The sequence below is a fragment of the Ictidomys tridecemlineatus genome, chromosome 4, assembly GCF_052094955.1.
Source record: "Ictidomys tridecemlineatus isolate mIctTri1 chromosome 4, mIctTri1.hap1, whole genome shotgun sequence".
In the NCBI taxonomy this organism is placed as follows: Eukaryota; Metazoa; Chordata; class Mammalia; order Rodentia; family Sciuridae; genus Ictidomys; species Ictidomys tridecemlineatus.
The window spans coordinates 60,228,138-60,247,466 of NC_135480.1; the positions used below are offsets into that span (position 1 = coordinate 60,228,138).

At 37.8% G+C, this 19,329-nt stretch overlaps 1 protein-coding gene and 1 pseudogene across 6 annotated transcripts in view; one reads left to right on the top strand and one right to left on the bottom strand.

Moving 5' to 3' along the window:
* Positions 1–19,329, bottom strand: part of Stim1 (stromal interaction molecule 1) — a 214,119-nt gene that overhangs the window by 160,307 nt on the left and 34,483 nt on the right. The gene's annotated exons all lie outside the window — the stretch shown is intronic.
* LOC101957230 (methionine adenosyltransferase 2 subunit beta pseudogene) lies at positions 17,583–18,589 on the top strand (annotated as a pseudogene).

Sequence of the window (19,329 nt, forward strand, 5' to 3'; positions counted from 1 at the left end):
TCACTAGGCTTCTCACCTCAAAGTTAGTGGTACCTGGAACTTATGAAAGAGATACAGTATACCCATAACCCAGTTATTGGAGGGTTGAGTACTGATCTTATTCTCCTTCACCACCTCTTCTGGCAGGTGATATACCTCTGTTAGAACAGCACTGGAACGAGTCCCATTTTACCTGGAGATATTGCTGTTTCATCTTTGTGAATAGTTCTAGCTTTGGCCTCCCCGATCACCATGCCAAACCCTAGCATACCCTGGCAATTGGTTTGTACTTTGGCCTTGACTGACACTAGCCCAAGAAAGGAAAACAACAAGAAACTGGTCCAAAAGTAACTCTAATACTATCCCAAACTAAGGAATGAAAGTCTCAGGGAAGGGAGAAAATTTTTCCTATCATCATCAAACTTCACTTTCTAAGAATACAAGCCAAATGTGTATCAAATGGTGCACAGAAGCTTTTACACAAAGACCTTTTCCAGGTGTGTCTAAAGTTTCTAGATGTAGTAGCATCACAGATATCAGTATATTCCCAAGTGAATGAGCAAATTCCAATTCAGAACATTCAGATTTTGGCTCTCTTCAGGTTTTCAGGCCTGTGTCTTAGACACTACATTCAGCAGCAAAGCAATAATATTTAGATGCCAGCCCTCAATAACATTTTATTCAAACTTGACAATGTATTAAGTAGTACAGACCTAGGCTTTACAATTTTCTAGTCATGAAATCTTGGGCAAATGACTTTCCCTATTTGTAAAATGGGAATTAATAATGGTATCCTGCAGGGTGATTGTGAAGAAAAGTAAACAAATATAAATAAAGAATCTACAAATAAGCTGGGCAGTGGCACACACCTGCTGAGGCAGGAGGATCACTACTTCAAAGCCAGCCTCAGCAACTTAGTGAGGCCCTAGGCAACTCAGTGAGACCCTGTCTCTAAATAAAATACCAAAAAAGGCTAGGGGTGTGGCTCAGTGGTTAAGCACCTTTGAATTCAATCTCTCCTCCACACCTCAAAGAATCCACAAATTATACCTGGCCCATAGGTTTTCAACATTCATTTGTTCATTCATTCAACAAATACTTAATAATTGTATGCTATATGCCAGTCACTATTCTAGGCACTGAGGATTTAGATAAAAATCCTTGCTTTTAAGAAACTAAGGTGGGTGGCAGGCAGAGATAAAAGGCCTGAAAAATAAATATGTCAGATGGTGATAGATGCTGTACAGGATAAAAAGAAAGAGGTTGTTGGGGCTGGGGATGTGGCTCAAGTGGTAGCACACTCACCTGGCATGCGCGAGGCACTGGGTTCCATCCTCAACCCCACATAAAGATAAAATAAAGATATCATGTCCACCTAAAACTAAAAAATATATATTAAAAAAAGAAAGAAAGAAAGAGGTTGTGGTGTCCTATAGGGAAGAAGTGGATATTTTTTAATAGGATTGGAGAAGGTCTCACTGAGAAGGTAACATTTGATCAAAACAGCTGAGAGAAATAAGACAATGAACCATGCAAAAAGTTAGGGAAAGAAGGAAGGAAGTACAAATGCAAAGTCCCTGAGACAAAAATATATCTGTCTTGTTCAAAAAACAGTGAGAAAACCAACAGGGCAGAGTGAGCAGGTGGAAAGAAAACGAACATAAGAGAAGCCAATTCATACATGCCTTGTAGTTGTAGAACACTAAGGACTTTGGCTTTTTCTCTGAAAAAGAAAATGTCAATTAAGAAATTAGATATTCATATGGAAAAATAAAAGACCCAGAATAGCAAAAGCAATTCTAAGCAGGAAGTGTGAATCAGGCAGTATAGCAATACCAGATTTCAAACTATGTTACAGAGCAATAGTAACAAAAACAGCATGGTACTGGTACCAAAACAGGCAGGTGGACCAATGGTACAGAATAGAGGACACAGAGACTAATCCACAAAGCCACAACTATCTTATATTTGATAAAGGGGCTAAAAGCATGCAATGGAGGAAGGATAGCATCTTCAACAAATGGTGTTGGGAAAACTGGAAATCCATATGCAACAAAATGAAACTGAATCCCCTCCTCTCTCCATGCACAAAAGTTAACTCAAAGTAGATCAAGGAGCTAGATATCAAATCAGAGACTCTGTGTCTGATAGAAGAAAAAGTTGGCTCCGATCTACATATTGTGGGGTCGGGCTCCAAATTCCTTAATAGGACACCCATAGCACAAGAGTGAATAACAAGAATCAACAAATGGGACTTACTTAAACTGAAAAGTTTTTTCTCAGCAAGAGAAACAATAAGAGAGGTAAATAGGGAGCCTACATCATGGGAACAAATTTTTACTCCTCACACTTCAGATAGAGCCCTAATATCCAGAGTATACAAAGAACTCAAAAAATTAGACAATAAGACAACAAATAACCCAATCAACAAATGGGCCAAGGACCTGAACAGACACTTCTCAGAGGAGGACATACAATCAATCAACAAGTACATGAAAAAATGCTCACCATCTCTAGCAATCAGAGAAATGCAATCAAAACCACCCTAAGATACCATCTCACTCCAGTAAGAATGGCAGCCATTATGAAGTCAAACAACAAGTGCGGGCGAGGATGTGGGGAAAAGGGTACTCTTGTACATTGCTGGTGGGACTGCAAACTGATGTGGCCAATTTGGAAAGCAGTATGGAGATTCCTGGGAAAGCTGGGAATGGAACCACCATTTGACCCAGCTATTGCCCTTCTCAGACTATTCCCTGAAGACCTTAAAAGAGCGTACTACAGGGATACTGCCACATCGATGTTCATAGCAGCACAATTCACAATTGCTAGACTGTGGAACCAACCCAGATGCCCTTCAATAAATGAATGGATAAAAAAAAAAATGTGGCATTTATACACCATGGAGTATTACGCAGCACTAAAAAATGACAAAATCATGGAATTTGCAGGGAAATGGATGGCACTAGAGCAGATTATGCTTAGTGAAGCTAGCCAATCCCTAAAAAACAAATACCAAATGTCTTCTTTGATATAATGAGAGCAACTAAGAACAGAGCAGGGAGGAAGAGCAGGAAGAAAAGATTAACATTAAACAGAGACATGAGGTGGGAGGGAAAGGGAGAGAAAAGGGAAATTGCATGGAAATGGAGGGAGACCCTCATTGTTATACAAAATTACATATAAGAGGTTGTAGGGGGAATGAGAAAATAAACAAGGAGAGAAATGAATTACAGTAGATGGGGTAGAGAGAGAAGATGGGAGGGGAGGGAAGGAAGGATAGTAGAGGATAGGAAAGGTAGCAGAATACAACAGTTACTAATAGGGCATTATGTAAAAATGTGGATGTGTAACCGATGTGATTCTGCAATCTGTATTTGGGGTAAAAATGGGAGTTCATAACCCACTTGAATCTAATGTATGAAATATGATATGTCAAGAGCTTTGTAATGTTTTGAACAACCAATAAAAAAAGAAAAAGAAATTGGATAATTAAGAAGTTAGATATAAAAATCCAAAATTCAGGATAGAAGTCTGAGCTAGATTTGTCAATAAATAGAAAACAATTAAAACAGTGAAAGTGGCCTTTAAATGCTATGAAATACTCAAAGTTCCCAATGAATAGCAACTGTTATTACAATTACTTTTGATTATCTGTTCTTGCACTCTCCTCATACCCTTCCTTTCAAATTTACAATTAAAACATCAGTTAAGTGAAGATACTATGATGTTAGCAGTAAAAGCAAGAATTTTAGAATTGGGTTTGAATCCTCTTTCTCTTAGTCATTTACTAGTTCTATGACCTTTGAGCCTCAATTTTCTTATCCATAAGATGGGGCTGGGGTTGTAGCTTCATAGGTAGAGTGCTTGCCTAGCACGCGTGAGGCAATGGGTTGATCCTCAGCACCACATAAAAATAAAATAAAGATACTATGTCCACCTATAACTAGAAAATAATTTTTTTAATGAGGCTTATTGTCCCTAACTTATAGAATTGTTACTTTATGGATGGCAAAGCATCCATTCATTTGTCCAAAAATGCTTTTCTGGGGTGCAGGGAATTTACTGGAGATTGAACCCAGAGTCACTTTACCACTGAGCTACATCCCCAGAAATTTTTTATTAAATATAATTAAATATAAAAAATATTTTTTATTTTAGGACAAGGTCTTACTAAGTTGCTTACAGCCTTGCTAAATTGCTAAGACTGGCCTTGAACTTTTGATTCTCCTGCCTCAGCCTCTCTAGCTGCTGAGATTATAGGTGTATACCACCACAACCAGTTTGTGCAACAAATTCCTACTGGGCCCCTATTACAGGCCTAGAACTGTGTTAAGCAATAGGGCTTTGGAACAAGAACAGGCACTGTCCTCATATAGCTTAGAGCCAAGGGACCACAATATTTTCAAGTAACCAGACAAAAGGGTTTTTTTTTAATTTTTATATCTTAATAAGTAAATAAACATCCTCATAAGGTAGTAAAATAGTATGTTCTAAATTATTAATAGTTCTTATAATTTTTTAATTAAAACAAAAAAGTCCAGGCATGGTGGTACACACCTATAATTTCAGCAACTCAGAAGGCTAAGGTAGGAGGATCACAAGTTCAAGGTCAGCCTCAGCAATTTATCGAGTCCTAAGCAACTTAATGAGATCCTGTCTCAAAAATATAAAATTAAGAAGCAAAAAAAAAAAAAAAGGGTTGGGGTTGTGGCTCAGTGGTAGAGCGCTTGCCTGGAATGTGGGATACACTGGGTTCAATCCTCAGCACCAGATAAAAAGAAACACATAAAGGTATTTATTTCTTTTTATTTATTTATTTCTACAACTAAAAATGTATTTTAAAAAAGAGGACGAGGAGGAGGGCTGGGAATGTAGCTCAGTGGTAAAACACCCCTGGACTCAATCTGCAGTACAAAAAGAAAAAGAAAAAAAAAAAAAAACTCAACATAATAAACTCATAGAAAATACATTTTAGATCTGGAAATATTTTTAGAAATAAAAATATCCAATTCTCTCATTTAATAAAGACAAAGAGTCCAGAATAAATTTATTTAGGACATTTATTCAGTCAGTTCATGTGCCAGGTGCTGGGAATAGAGAGATAAGTAAAACACAGTTCCTTACCTTATGTCAAGTAAATATGTGCCAAGGGGGGTGTATACCCCTAATCCCAGCAACTGGGGCAACTGAGGAAGGAGGATCACAAGTTTAAAGCCAGATTCAGCAATTTAACAAGGCCTTAGGCAACTTAAGGAGACCTTGTCTCAAAATTAAAATAATAAAAAAAAAAAAGGTTGGAGATGAGTGGTGGTTAAGTGCCTTGGTACTAAAAAAAGGAATTACAGAAAGATGGAGAAAAACCCAGGAATCATGTGCATGCCTGTAATCCAAGATATTTAGCAGGCTGAGACAAAAGGATTACAAATTTCAGGTAAGCCTCAGCAACTGAGTGAGAACTTTGTCTCAAAATAAAAAGCACTGGGGATCTAGCTCAGTGGCAGAGCACCCCTGGCTTCAATATCCTCAGTATCACAACAAAACAAAACAAAATGGAGCCAGGTGCAGTAATGCACACCTGTAATACCAATGACTCAGGAAGCTGAGACAGGGGGATCACAACTTACCTCCCAAAGCAACTAAGTGAGACCTTGTTTCTAGCACCCCTGGGTTCAACCACTGGTTTTTTCAAAAAAAAGAAAAATAAAGTGGAAAAGCCTTGCAGACACCAGAACCACTGACTAAGCAGACAAGACAGAAAGGAGAGATTAAGACCTTCCTCCTTCATCCCTGAGATGAAGTAATACTCCCCCTCCAGACTAGCAACATTTCCAGAACTTTATCCTTGTCACTTGCATAGGCAATCTCAACATCAAACTCATACTAGAAAAACAGCACTATGAAGCAGAAGGAGCACACCTTGGAATTCTGCAGATCTGACTGAAACTTTGGCTCCACCACTAATTAGCTGTGTGTCTTCATTCATCTGTTTCTGCATCTGGAAAACGGTGACAATGCTTACTTTTGGGAGCTGTGGTAAACATCAGCAATGTACCTAATGTGTTCAGATGTACCTAGAAAAATGCCTGACATGCAGAGGTTACCCAATAATGCTATTATTTCTTATCATTGAAGACAGTTCTCCCTTGTTTACACCATACCTAGTGATTACAGACTTCAGCAGAGGCATAGATCAGGGCTCCCACAATAATATGGAATATTCCAAGAGTTATGGCACCTTCACTGGTTACTTCTTTTTTTTTTTTCTTTCTCCTTCCACACTTTTTGATGCAATGTAGTTGTATATAATGATGGGATTTGTTACATATTCGTACACATGCACAATACAACAATATAATTTACCCAATTTCAATCCCCAGGATTTCTCCCCTCCCTCCTTGCATCTCACCCTGGCTACATTTTTCTTTTCTTTCTTTTTTTTTTTTTTTTTACACCCTGGCTACATTTTTCAATCTTTCCTCCATTCAATGTTTATCTATTCAAATCTCCACTCCACTTTGCCAACTTGAAAAATAAAATCTGTAAACCTGCCCCGCTTGTCTCTTCTTCAAAATACAAACCTCTTTCCTTCTTTCCCTTACCACTATATTTCTCAAACAAGAAGTCTTTTGTTGCCTCTACACCCTCACCTCATGCTCACTCCCTAAGCCACAGTAGTCTAGCTTCCGTCCCCACCCTTCCACTGAAACTGTTGTCACCAAGGTCACCAATGACTCAGTAGCCTCATTTCAGGGCTCACCCTACTTGTTCTCTCAGCAATAACCACTACTGCCCTCTTATAGAAGCTCTCTCATTCTTGGCTTCCCAGATAATACTTTCTCAGAACTACTTCTCTGATCGCTCCTCATTAGGCTCCCTAACTTTACATAATGCTACATGTAATTGACAGTTCCTTGGGCTCTATTCTCAAACCCATTCCTTTCCCCATTTTATAGATTTTACTCAGGTGATCTACTTCTTTGATTTCCACTATCATTTAGATGTCATGATTCCTGTATGTATACTCCTCCGCCTCTCGGAAGATCCCAAACTCATATCTCCCTGCAAGCAACAGATATTTCTCTGGATGTCACCCATAAGTATTTCAAAAACTGTTAGGCACATTGGCACATGCCTGTAGTTCCAGTGACTAAGGAGACTAAGGGAGGGCAACTTAGTGAGATCCTGGTTCAAAATAAAAAATAAAAAGGGCAGAGGATATGGTACAGAGGTAGAGTACCAATGGGTTTACCACAATAATTTAAAAAAAAAAAAAACATTAACTTTCCCAAATTAGCTCTCCTTGTATTCCATGTATTAATAGCATCAAAGTAATATCCAGTCACCCAACACTTCCTCCTTCACCCTTCAGCCACTCAAGTCAACCGCCATGACCCTTGTTCCAGCCTCCTCATCTGCTATCCTAACAGCCTTCTGGCTGACTTCCCTGACTCTAGTTTTAATCTATTCATCCTAAGCAGAGGTATAAGGGAGCTCATTTTACTACACTACTCTTAACTATTATCTCCATCTAAAATATCTATAGCAAAGCTCAACTCTAATAGGATCTCAGTTCTTTGCTATGAAATACAAGGTCATTCAGGATCTGGCCCTCCCATACCTTCAGCTTCATCTTTCTGCCACTTCTTCCAAGTATCCCAAAACTCCAGCTCAAAGAACAATTCACCACTCCCTAAATGTGCCATGCTTTTTTATACTTACACTACCAAATCACCTTCTAGAGTCTCTGCCTGGCATAGTATTGGTCATCCTTGAAGATCAAGCTTTAAACAGCTTTGATATCTTTCCTGATATTTTGATCCTCCTTTCTCTCCCAGTACATTTTCTATGTACCTCTATTGTAGTGTTTGTGATGCTGTATTGTGGGCATTTGTTTGTCTTCTTGGTCATCTGTGGGTTGCTCATGGACAAAAACTGTTTTTCACAACCCTTGCAACTTGCCCAGATCTCAAGATGAGCAACCAGACTGACTAAAATCTAACAAGAAATACTCCCCCACTCTGTCAGGAGAGCAAACTCTAAAAGCAGCAGGAAGTTTCACTGGGTTCAACTTCCCCTCTAGCAAATACCTCCAGATGCTGCTTGGACTCTGACCCCAAAGGAGCTATTCCTAACCTGATTCCTGAGGCCCCACTGCCTGAACAGCCTTTTCAATAAAAAGAGGAGAGCCTCCTTAAGATTAAAATTCTTTGGAAAATAATTTATAAAATGGGCTGTGACTCCAGGGAAGACTGGTAACTGCCACATACATCTCAGAAAAAAAAATTGTGAAATAACTCCAAGACCTTTATACACTTTCAAAAGCATATTTCTTTAACAGTCTAGACTCATATTCTTGACTTCAATTTGCCCCTTGGGAAAATGCCCTGCCCCATACTATCACAACAAGTATCTTCACTGAGCAGAAATCTATAATGACTTCTCTTGGTCTAATATGGTATAACATGGTAATTAAGAGCAAAGACTGAAAATTTATCACTTAGGCTTGAATTCCAACTCCATCAATTTTTTTTTAATGGCATGGTTCATAAATTTGAGTATCATCCTTGCACAGGGGCCAAGCAAACTCCTCTGCATGACTTCAATTTTTAGTTTATGTGCTGCAAAGCAAGCCCTTCACCACTTATTAACCATGTGAGTTTGGGCAATTTATTTAAGTTCTCTGAGCCTCAGTTTTCTCTTCTGGGAAACAGTAAGATAATACTACCCTCTTAGGGTTGGTTTACTGATTAAATAAGCTAATAATAAAGATTAAACAAACTTAACATTAAAAATGCTAAGAATAGTGCCTGCTACCATGGTAAAGACTTAGTAAATTATATATAAGCTTATTCAGGTTTCAAGACCCTCTATCATTCACAGCCTGGGAAAAAAAAACTGTTGCCCTGTCCCAGTTCATTTTCCAACATCTACCAGTTCCCAATCCTTTTCATTTCTGACCTCATTTGTAATCCTTTGCCTCTACTCACAACACCAATGAGCTTCTGCTCAGTTCCTTCCTCCATCCTTAGTTGCAAATTCTCCCTCTGACAATGCTACCTTCAGCTTCCCAGGAAATAACTCCTGCCGTAATATCCCACATACAATTACACATAACAACAGTATAATAGGGTACAACCTTCTCCAGAGAATTCTATTCTCTGCTCACTCCCAACTACATTCAAGTCATTTTCATAATCCAAATGCCTACTGAGCTTCTGCATTATATAAACATTAAGCAGAGTTTTAGAGGCTGGTTAAGTCACACCATCTCTAGGAAAACTACTAGACTACAGTGATTCATACAAATGTCTGCCTTCCCTCAACTACTAAAGTTTTAACTATAACATATACTTCCATGTTCACATCATCTAATCATCTCTCCTAAATTTAATTCCATGAGGCAGTGTCTGATTTTCAACCAATACATTCCCATCATCCTAGAACAGTGACTTGATCATAGTAAATGGTTTATTTTATTTTTTTAGTTCTAGATGGGTACAATATCTTTATTTTGTCTATTTTTGTCATGCTGAGGACTGAACCCAGTGATTCACATATGAGAGGCAAGAATTCTGTCACTGAGCCACAACCCCAGCCCAATAGTAAAAGTTTAAGAAGTATTAACTGGATATAACCAATCTAACCCAATTTCTTCATCCTTTTCATTTTTCCCCATAGTACTGGGGATTGAGCCCAGATATGCTCCACTGAGCTATATCCCAGCCCTTTCTATGTCTTATTTTAGACAGGTTCTTACTAAACTGTTGAGGCTGGCCTTGAACTTGCAATCCTCCTACCTCAGTTTCTAGAGTAAGGGAGGGATGAATTAGATCCCAGTGTCCTCTATCCCTCTATCTCTATGCTCGCATCTCCTCTATCATAGTAATGAGCACTACCAAAGATGCATGGATAGATAGATGGAAGAAAAGGAGGAAGGAAGGAAGGAAGGGAGTCAGGAAGGAAGGAAAGCAGAAAGGAGAAATGCCTTACTCAAAACCATATCGCTGGTTAATAGCAGAGTGAGGACAGGAACTCAAAACTGTTTTTTAAGACTGAAATGGTAAATGAAATCTCACCCACCACCACCACCCCAACCTTCTTCTGGGACACCTACAAATTACCAAGAGGGAAGATAGTTCCCTGGTTGTACTCTTAGTTTCATATAGCTTCCAACCTATCCAATGAAGAGGTAAGAGAGAAAAGAGGGGCCATTATCAGATATTCCCAAGAGCTTCCTAGGTATGACTTTAGGAAGCTCAAGCCAGAGTGGGTTACCACCAGAGACAAATTCACTTGACAGCTGCCCTCCTGGAAACAATTAACTTAGCCAATTTTCCTTTGATAGAATCTTAAGCTTGAAGGGAGTATTTTGAAATTACTTGGACTGACAACTGAATGTTAAAAACCCTAAGAAGAGCCAAGTGCAGTGGCACATACCTATAATCCCAGTGGCTTGGGAGGCTGAGGCAGGAGGATCACGAGTTCAAAGACAGCCTCAGCAACAGTGAGGTGCTAAACAACTCAGTGAGACCCTGTCTCTAAATAAAATGCAAAATAGGGTTGGAGATGTGGCTCAGTGGTTAACTGCCTCTGGATTCAAGCCCTGGTTTAAAAAAAAAACACCTAAGAATGCCTGACTTCCTTTGTCCCCACCTGAGTTGGATATAGAAGAAACACAGGCTAGAGGTTAACATTTAACATTTAATAAGAGCTAATATATCAGGCAGTCTGATAAATGTTCAACATAGATTATCTCATCTTAATCCTCAAAATAACCCTGTGAGGTTAATAATATGATTATCTCCATATTACAGATTATTACAGATGAAGTAGATTCAGAGAAGTTAAGTAACTTTCCCAAAACATTACAGGTAGCAGCCAATGGGACAAGGCAGTCTGATCCAGGACCCATGCATTTTTATCACTAGTTGAGGTACAACTTATCTGGGAAGACTTCCTCAACAATGTCCCCCACCACCAAGATTAGGAGGCCCCTACACCCTCACTATCCTTTACCCCACTATCTCTATACTCCATTCCTTCTATCATAGTAGTCAACATCACCAAATGAGTTCCATAAGGACAAAAACTACTAAATTTTACACTTCCTATGTCCCTTGTACCTAGCATTGCATTTGTGACTTAATCAAGATTTTTCTTTTAGAATAAACAACAACCAAGGAATATAGAACAATGAAGGAAAGACACAGGCTTTAAAGTCAAAAGTATTTAGATCTAAATCCAGGTTTAGCCAATTCATAGCTCTGTATCCTGAAAAAGCCACTTGACTTCTCTGAGGCTCAGTTTCCCTATCATCACAATAGGGATTAGATTGTGACCACATATGTGATGAATCTCTCTGCTCTATAAATCTTGCAATGGTCTTAGATAAGTAAAGCAATATTTTTTTGATCAGTTTCCTGGATACAGATTTAGTTTTGTGATATTAAACTATTTTTCATAAATAAATAGTAATGAAAATTTGTTTTTAAATGTAACCAATAGTATAGTGAAAAAATAAGCTAAGTACCTTATAAAGTGCTTGCTGCATTAAAATTACTGTTTTATTACCATTCTTCTCATTTCTCCTTCTACATGCTGATAAAAAAAATTAAAAAATAAAAGAACAATAGTCCGGGAATCCAGAGTCAAATGCTATAACCTTAGTTCTGTACTTCTCCTCTCTGGGTTCAGTTTCCTTATCTACAACTCACAGAACTGCTGGTTCAGAATAAATTAAATAAAATGTGCTTGAGGATTAGGGTTGTGGTTCAGTGGTAGAGTACTTGCCTAGCAGGTATAAGGAAATAGGTTCAATCCTCAGCACCACATAAAAAATAAACAAAATAAAGTTATTCAAAAAATTATGGTCTATTTATCAAAAAAAAAGTGCTTGAGTGGATAAATAATACTAAACAGAGGAAAGAAACTATCATTCCCTATCCTCTAAATAAAACTTTTTGCTCTTGGAAAAAAAATAAATAAATAAACTATCATTCCACCTCTCTGGCTTATAAAATCATTCCTCACCAGAATGCACACTCTGTCTTAAAGCTCAAGAAAGAAGACTAATCTTTCAAAGGTTTAGCAGTTATAAAGGGATGGAGTATTTGCAATGTCACTAGGAGAAAGAGCCAATCCCACCAAGGAGCTAAAGTAAGACACTGCCAAGTGGCTGTGCTCCAGGAATCCTTAGCTAATTAAGGCTTTGCTTCCCTTCCCCGTATGCCTGTGACCTCTGCAAAGGCTAGAGAACACCAAGTGCTCCACATCAGCTCTTCTCTTGGCCAGAGTGACAGAAGGTATTACTGGCCAAGGATCAGCGTAAACTATTGCTAAGAGGTTCCTGTCCTTGGTTTTCCTTAGAACAAGGTGAAAAACAAGGAGTCCTTCACTCCTTGTCCTGTGGTTAGCAATTCAGGATTCTGAAGAATATGCCCTACACACAGCTACTAGGAACCTGGGTCTGGAACATTCCAGATGTGACACAAGTGAAGCCAGTCAGGCCCTCTGGATAGAGGAAGAAGCCCTCTTGCATTTGGAACTGGAGGTAAAGCAAAGGGACTGGTCCTCCCATGCTCAGCTAAGAATATCTAATCTTAGATGCTCCCAAGGCAACTTTCAGGCTCTTCTTCAAGTTGCATAGGCCTCAAGGACTTAACCACTTCCTTTGCTCATTACAGCAGAACTCCTACTCCAACACTTAGTACTCCCTTCCCCCACGCCTGGTTCTGGGGGTAAAAGCCAACTGTCTCCTCCTTTTTGTTGCAGAAGTTTAACTGTTAGGTTCTAAAAGAATATAAACTATAAACAACAAACATGGGTACATAAAAAAGGTTTAAAAAGTCTTAATAGCTGGGGATGTAGCTCAATGGGAGAGCATTTGCCTAACATGCATAAAGCCCTGGATTCAATCCTTAGTATCACTAAAAAAAAAAAAAAAAAAAGTTGAAAAGTTAGTTACAGTCACTGTCCCCATTTCACAGTGCCTGGTTCCTGTAATAAATGTTGCTATTAAAGAACAGCTACAATCCATTAGTTTTTAAAACTTATTTTTAAACAATGGAATGACAGTTGCTTTCCTCTGTTTAGTATTATTTATCCACTTAAGCAAGTATTTTCAAGTATAGCTCAAGTCAAGCCTAATTATGAGTCTCAATATTTAATTAGGTCTCTAATGAAATAACAGACATCAATGAATCCTACAATCATTAGGCAAAAACTGACACAAGTGAAGCCAGTCAGGCCCTTTGGATAGAGGAAGAAGCCCTCTTGCATTTGGAACTATTTTAAGGAAATATTTTAATGAATACATCAAGTTGACAACCTCTGACCCTACTCATTCATTTTAACCTCACAAAAAGGAAATCAGACGGATTCAGTTAGAGAAGAAAGAAAAGGGGGGAAAAGATTAAACCTAAATCCGACCAAGCCTTAGGATCAAACTCCCTATTTACAGGAAATACAGAAGATAATAAGAATGTCTTAAATGACACCATAAGAAGACAATCAACAAAATCCAGAAATTGGAAAAGCCTTTAAGACAAATGATCTACTTCATCTATATAAAATTGCAAGAAAAGAGAAAAAAAGAAGTGGGAAGCTATGGATAAGGCTCAAGATTTAGATCAAGCAATGTATAGACCTTCTTGGAGTACTGATAAAAACAAATCAATTCTGCAGAAATATCAGGGCGGGTATATCTCAGTGGTAGAACAATTGCCTAGCATTTAAAAAGCCCTAGATTTAATTCCTACACAATCAATTTAAAAAAAAAAAATCATGGTCATTATAGGAAATTTAAAATAAAATCACAATATTATTTTAATTGAGAATATTAAAGGGATTTATTGGTTTCTTAGGCATGATAATGATATTTTGGTTATCTTTTCAAAAACAGTTCTTTTGGATATATAGTATCTGAAATGTTTACAAATGGAATTTGCTTCAAAATAATCTAAGATGATGGAAGAATAAAGATGAAACAAGATTAATAAAATTGTCCGTGAGTGCATAATTGTACATAATGAGTAATGGGCACATGAGGGTTCATTATATATATTACATTTATTATTTTTTAAAATATTTTTATAATTTCCATAGTAAAACTTTTAAAAATATATTTTCATTATAGATGAACACAATACCTTTATTATTATATGGTGCTAAGGATGGAACCCAGTGCCTCACATGTGCTAGGCAAGCACTCTACCACTGAGCCACAACCCCAGCCCCACAATTAAAATTTTTTAAGTTCAAAAATTAAAAGTTGGCCAGGCATGATAGTGCATGCCTGTAATCCCAACAATTTGGGAGGCTGAGGCAGGAAGATTCCACTTCAAAGCTAGCCTCAGCAATTTAGGTGGCTCGGGTTAAGTGCCCCAGGGTTCAATCCCCAGTACCAAAAAAATTAGAAACTGGAGATACAGCTCAGTGGTATAGCTCTTGGTTTGTTCCCCAGCATCTCAAAAAAAAAAAAAAAAAAAAAAAAAAAAAAAAAAAGCTAATTATGGAGGGACTACAATCTACAATTGAGACTTATCAGAGGAGCCTCACATTCTTAGCAATGACTCACCCCTCCCACAGTGATTCCTAAGGTACCTCTGAGAAGCCAGAGGACACCTGAAAAAAAAGCTTAAGAGTCACTGCTGCATTGGAAGAAATACAGATCCTGGGTAACAGAAACTGGATTCAAATCTTGGCTCTGCTGCCTTAATAGAAGTATGACACCTTACAGAAGTTACCCTCAGAGCTTCATCTTACTCTGTGCAAATAGGGCTACCTCCCAGAATAGCAAATAGGATCAAATAAGAGATTGAAATATTTTTATGTTAGAAAGGAATTTGCCTTTTATTTCTGATTGTAATATTAGTCAACTCTCACCCCATTCCAAACTTTCATGCCAATCCCTTCCAATCTTCATCAAATACACATAAATACACATAAATATTCTGTGAATACATGAGAGGCAGCAGGAATCAAGATTCAATCAGCCAAGTGCAGTGGTGTATGCCTGCAATCCCAGCAGATCAAAAGGCTGAGGCAGAAGAATCACAAGTTCAAAGCCCGCCTCAGCAAAAGTGAAGTGCTAAGCAACTCAGTGAGACTCTGTCTTGAAATACAATACAAATAGGGCTGGGGATGGGGCTCAGTGGTGGAGTGCCCCTGAGTTCAATCCCCAGCACAAAAAAAATTCACTCAGTGGGCAATCCCTATATGTGTGGCCATCCGAGGACACATGTCTCCAAATCACCATCCCAAAAGATTAAAAAAAACATTAAAAGGCATATGTAATGAAGACCAACTACTGGGGGGAAATGGCTGAATACATATATACACATGTATATGTATACATATGTAGCTATTAATAATATTATTGTATATATGTATACATATGGTTACATATGTCCACACATGTGTGTGTATGTGTGTGTGTGTGTGTGTGTGTATCAGTACAGTCTGAACTTTATCAGTTTAATTGCAAATAAACAGCTCTTCTGTGGGGTCATCTTAAGATTCCATATACCTCAACATTGATTTTGTTATGACAATTTTCCCCTTAATCAACTGCATCATAACAAATAATGTGGTTGTAAGGCTATGATATTATCACTATTTTGCACAATGTCATTGTAAGAGACCTATTCAGTTATAATTTTGTAAGCATACCAATGATCAAACCTGCATGGACATTAATTAGAGAATGGGGTAATGGGACAAAAATGTTGCAGGTACTTATCCTCAATAAAAATGGAAAATGTTATATGTTTGTGGATTTATAAGCACAACAAAAGAGCTACCTTAAAATGATTATGCATAAACTTATAAATTCTATTTATTTTGAAATTCTGTCAGTGTTAGTGACAATTTATTTAACTGCCTGTTCCTGACTTCGAAATAGTGAGACCAATCCTTTTATCAACACTTAGATTACCTTCTTACACAGCCCTTTATGTTTTAAAGGGTTTTGACTATAAACAAAGTGCATTTACTGGGAAATAATTCAACCTTTCCAGCTGTGTTTATTAACACTACTTTTTCTTCTCAAAATGTTGATCCAGATTTTAACCAGCCATATACAATTATCAAAGCTTCATAACAACATGTTTGGGCTAATATTCCTAATGAACAAGAAAGTAAAAGTAAACATGTAGATATTCAAGCACTTAGCCCTGTTAACTGTTGCTTATTTTGGCTTTACACTGTGTCCAAGGTCATTCACTCACTGGACAGGTTTATGTCCTATGATGCCATCAACTTCCAGTCAAAGAACTACTCAGCACAAGCAAACTAATGTACACACAGAACTAGCATAACTGAAATCAAAAGCAAAGATATGTTCATTGTATGTAAATGCACAATTTCCATTATGCTTATTAAAATCCTGAGAGCAACTTAAATTCACTATTTATTCAAAGATAAATATTTATTAAGCATCTCTATTCATCCATGTTAGCTAGGCATTATGGATATAATGAATGAGATATAATAGTTCATGGCCTCAGGAGAGTCACACAAACACATCCCTTTACTGCTTTCATGGATTGCTAAGGTTCCAAAGATCACAGGACACCAAAATTAAGAGAGTGTTACAAGAGATGACATTTTTATTCTCTTATGAACACAATTTGTCAAAAGGGAGCCTGCTCCAAGAAGCAGCCTCAAAATCACCAGTCTATGGGGAAGTTACAAGCTGCCCCACTGCTAGAAAATTAAGAAAAGGGTTTCTGAGATCAAGGTTTTTGTCTACAACTCAACAAACGTTTACCAAATTTCTACTTTGTCCTTGAATACAAGGCTAGCTGAGGAGTGAGCAAATAGTGACCCTAATTTCAAATCCAACACAACACCTATTTTTATAAATAAAGTTTTTCTAGAACACAGCCATACATTTTCATTTACATATTTTGTATGGCTGCTTTTCTGTTGAAACTTACTGTGCGGCCCCATTAAGTCTGAAATCTTACTGTTTGGCCTTTCACAGAAAAAGTTTGCAGGGCTGGGGATGTGGCTCAAGCGGTAGCGCGCTCGCCTGGCATGCGTGCGGCCCGGGTTCGATCCTCAGCACCACATACCAACAAAGATGTTGTGTCCGCCGAGAACTAAAAAATAAATATTAAAAATTCTCTCCCTCTCTCTCTCTCTTCTCTCTCTCTTTAAAAAAAAAAAAAGAAAAAGTTTGCAAACCTCTCTGTTACAGACTCTGGAAACACAGAAATGTTGTTTTGGGGGTTTTATTTGTTTGTTTGGTTGGTTGGTACTTAAAACCCAGGGGCACTTAACCACTGAGCTGTATCCCCAAACCTTTTCTTATTCTTTAAGATAGACAGCCTCACTAAGTTGCTGAGGCAGGCTTTGAACTTGCAATTCCCCTGCCTCTGCCTCCCAAATCACTGGGATTACAGATGAGCACCACCATGCCCAGCTATATCTGTATCTTGACCTGGGTCGTTATTACATACATAAGCATACACATTGGTAAATATTCATCAAGCATTTGATTACTTTTATTGTATGTATGAGATAACTCAATACTTGTTTTTTCTGATGAGATAAAGATTAATCAGTCCTGGGGATGTGGCAACTGCTGTAGCAGTAGCATGACAGTGAGCACAGTGGGATGGGAGAAAGAGCTTTCCATTCATTTTGTTCCAGGAAGCTAGTGGAGGAGAAAGTAAAAATCCGCAGTAGGTGGGTTCTGATTACTGGTGCCACTGGACTTCTTGGCAGAGCTGTATACAAAGAATTTCAGTAGATTAACTGGCATGTTTTGGGTTGTGGTTTTAGAAAGGCAAGACCAATATTTGAACAGGTTAATCTATTGGTTTCTAATGCAGTTCATCACACATGCATGATTCTCGGCTTCATGTTATAGTATATCGCACAACAGAGAGGCCAGATATTGTAGAGTATCAGCCAAATATTGCTTCTCAACTTAATGTGGATGCTTTTGGAATATTAGCTAAGGAAGCAGTGACAGAGCATTTCACATCTGTAATAGCTTAGATTATGTATTTGATGGAATAAATCCACCTTATAAGGAGCAAGACACACCAAGTCCCCTAAATTTGAATGGTCTGCATTTTCTCCTAATTTTGTTAGGAAAAAATGCAAACCTGGAAAACCGTTTAAGAGCTGCTGTTTTGAGAATCCCTGTTCCACATGGGGGAAGTTGAAAAACTTAAAGAAAGTACTATGACAGTCATGTTTGTTGAAGTGCAATTCAGCAATCAGTCAGTAAACATGCTCTACTAGCAGCAGAGGTTTTCCACATATGTCAAAGATGTGGTCACTGTATGTCAGCAGCTGGCAGAGAATGATGGAACTGACAATTAAGGGAACCTTTCACCGGTCTGGTAACAAACAGATGACTAAGTACAAAATGACATGTGTAATTATGGATGCCTTCAACCTCTCCAGCATTCACTTAAGACCTATTACTGACAGCTCAGTTATAGGAGCACAACATCCATGAAATGCTCATCTCGACTGCTTTAAATTAGAGACATTGGGCATTAGCCAATGAACACCATTTTGAATTGGAACCAAAGAATCACTCCAGCCTTTCCTCCCTGGCAAGAGATGGAGACAAACAGTCTTCTATTAATTTAGGTATTATGGATTTTTTAAAATGAAAAGTATAATATGTGACACTTTTTAAAGAAAAAAAAATCATCTGTAAGGTACTCTTTAATTGCAGCTCTTAATGATCTCTCAGGCAAATGATGGTCTTGAACTAGTGAAACTGTCTAAAAAAACTATAGGTAATGAGGCTGTTTGCAGTAATGATTTTTGTTTATCATTTCATTTGTTCTGTCTTAACTTGCAGTTTGAATAAAGTAAACTATAATTCTTAAATATTTGAAAATCAGAAATGAAACAGATGTGCTATAAACATATTTTGGATGAAATATATTGTTCATTATTACAATTTCCATATTTTCAGAGTGTTTTGAGGGGGGTTGTTGTGTTGGTTTGTTTGTTTTTTGAATTTTTTTATGTTTTGTTTTTACAGTTGTTGACTCTTGTATGTTGATTGTTTGAAAATGGTGGAGCATGTCTGTAATCCCAGTGGCTCAGGAGGCAGGGGGTTGCAAATTCAAAGCCACTCCCAGCAATTTAGCAAGGTCCTAAGCAACTTAGCCAGACTCTGTCTCAAAATGAAAAATAAAAAGGGCTGGGATGAAGCTCAGTGATAAAGCGCTGGGTTCAATCCCCAGTACCCAAAAAATTTAAAATTTTTTTTTAAAAATAAAGTGTGTGAAACCATACAAAAAATATTGATATTCATTATTTGCTTTGGTTGAGCTCAGATCAAATACTTGAAGAAAAAAACTTTATTTTTGC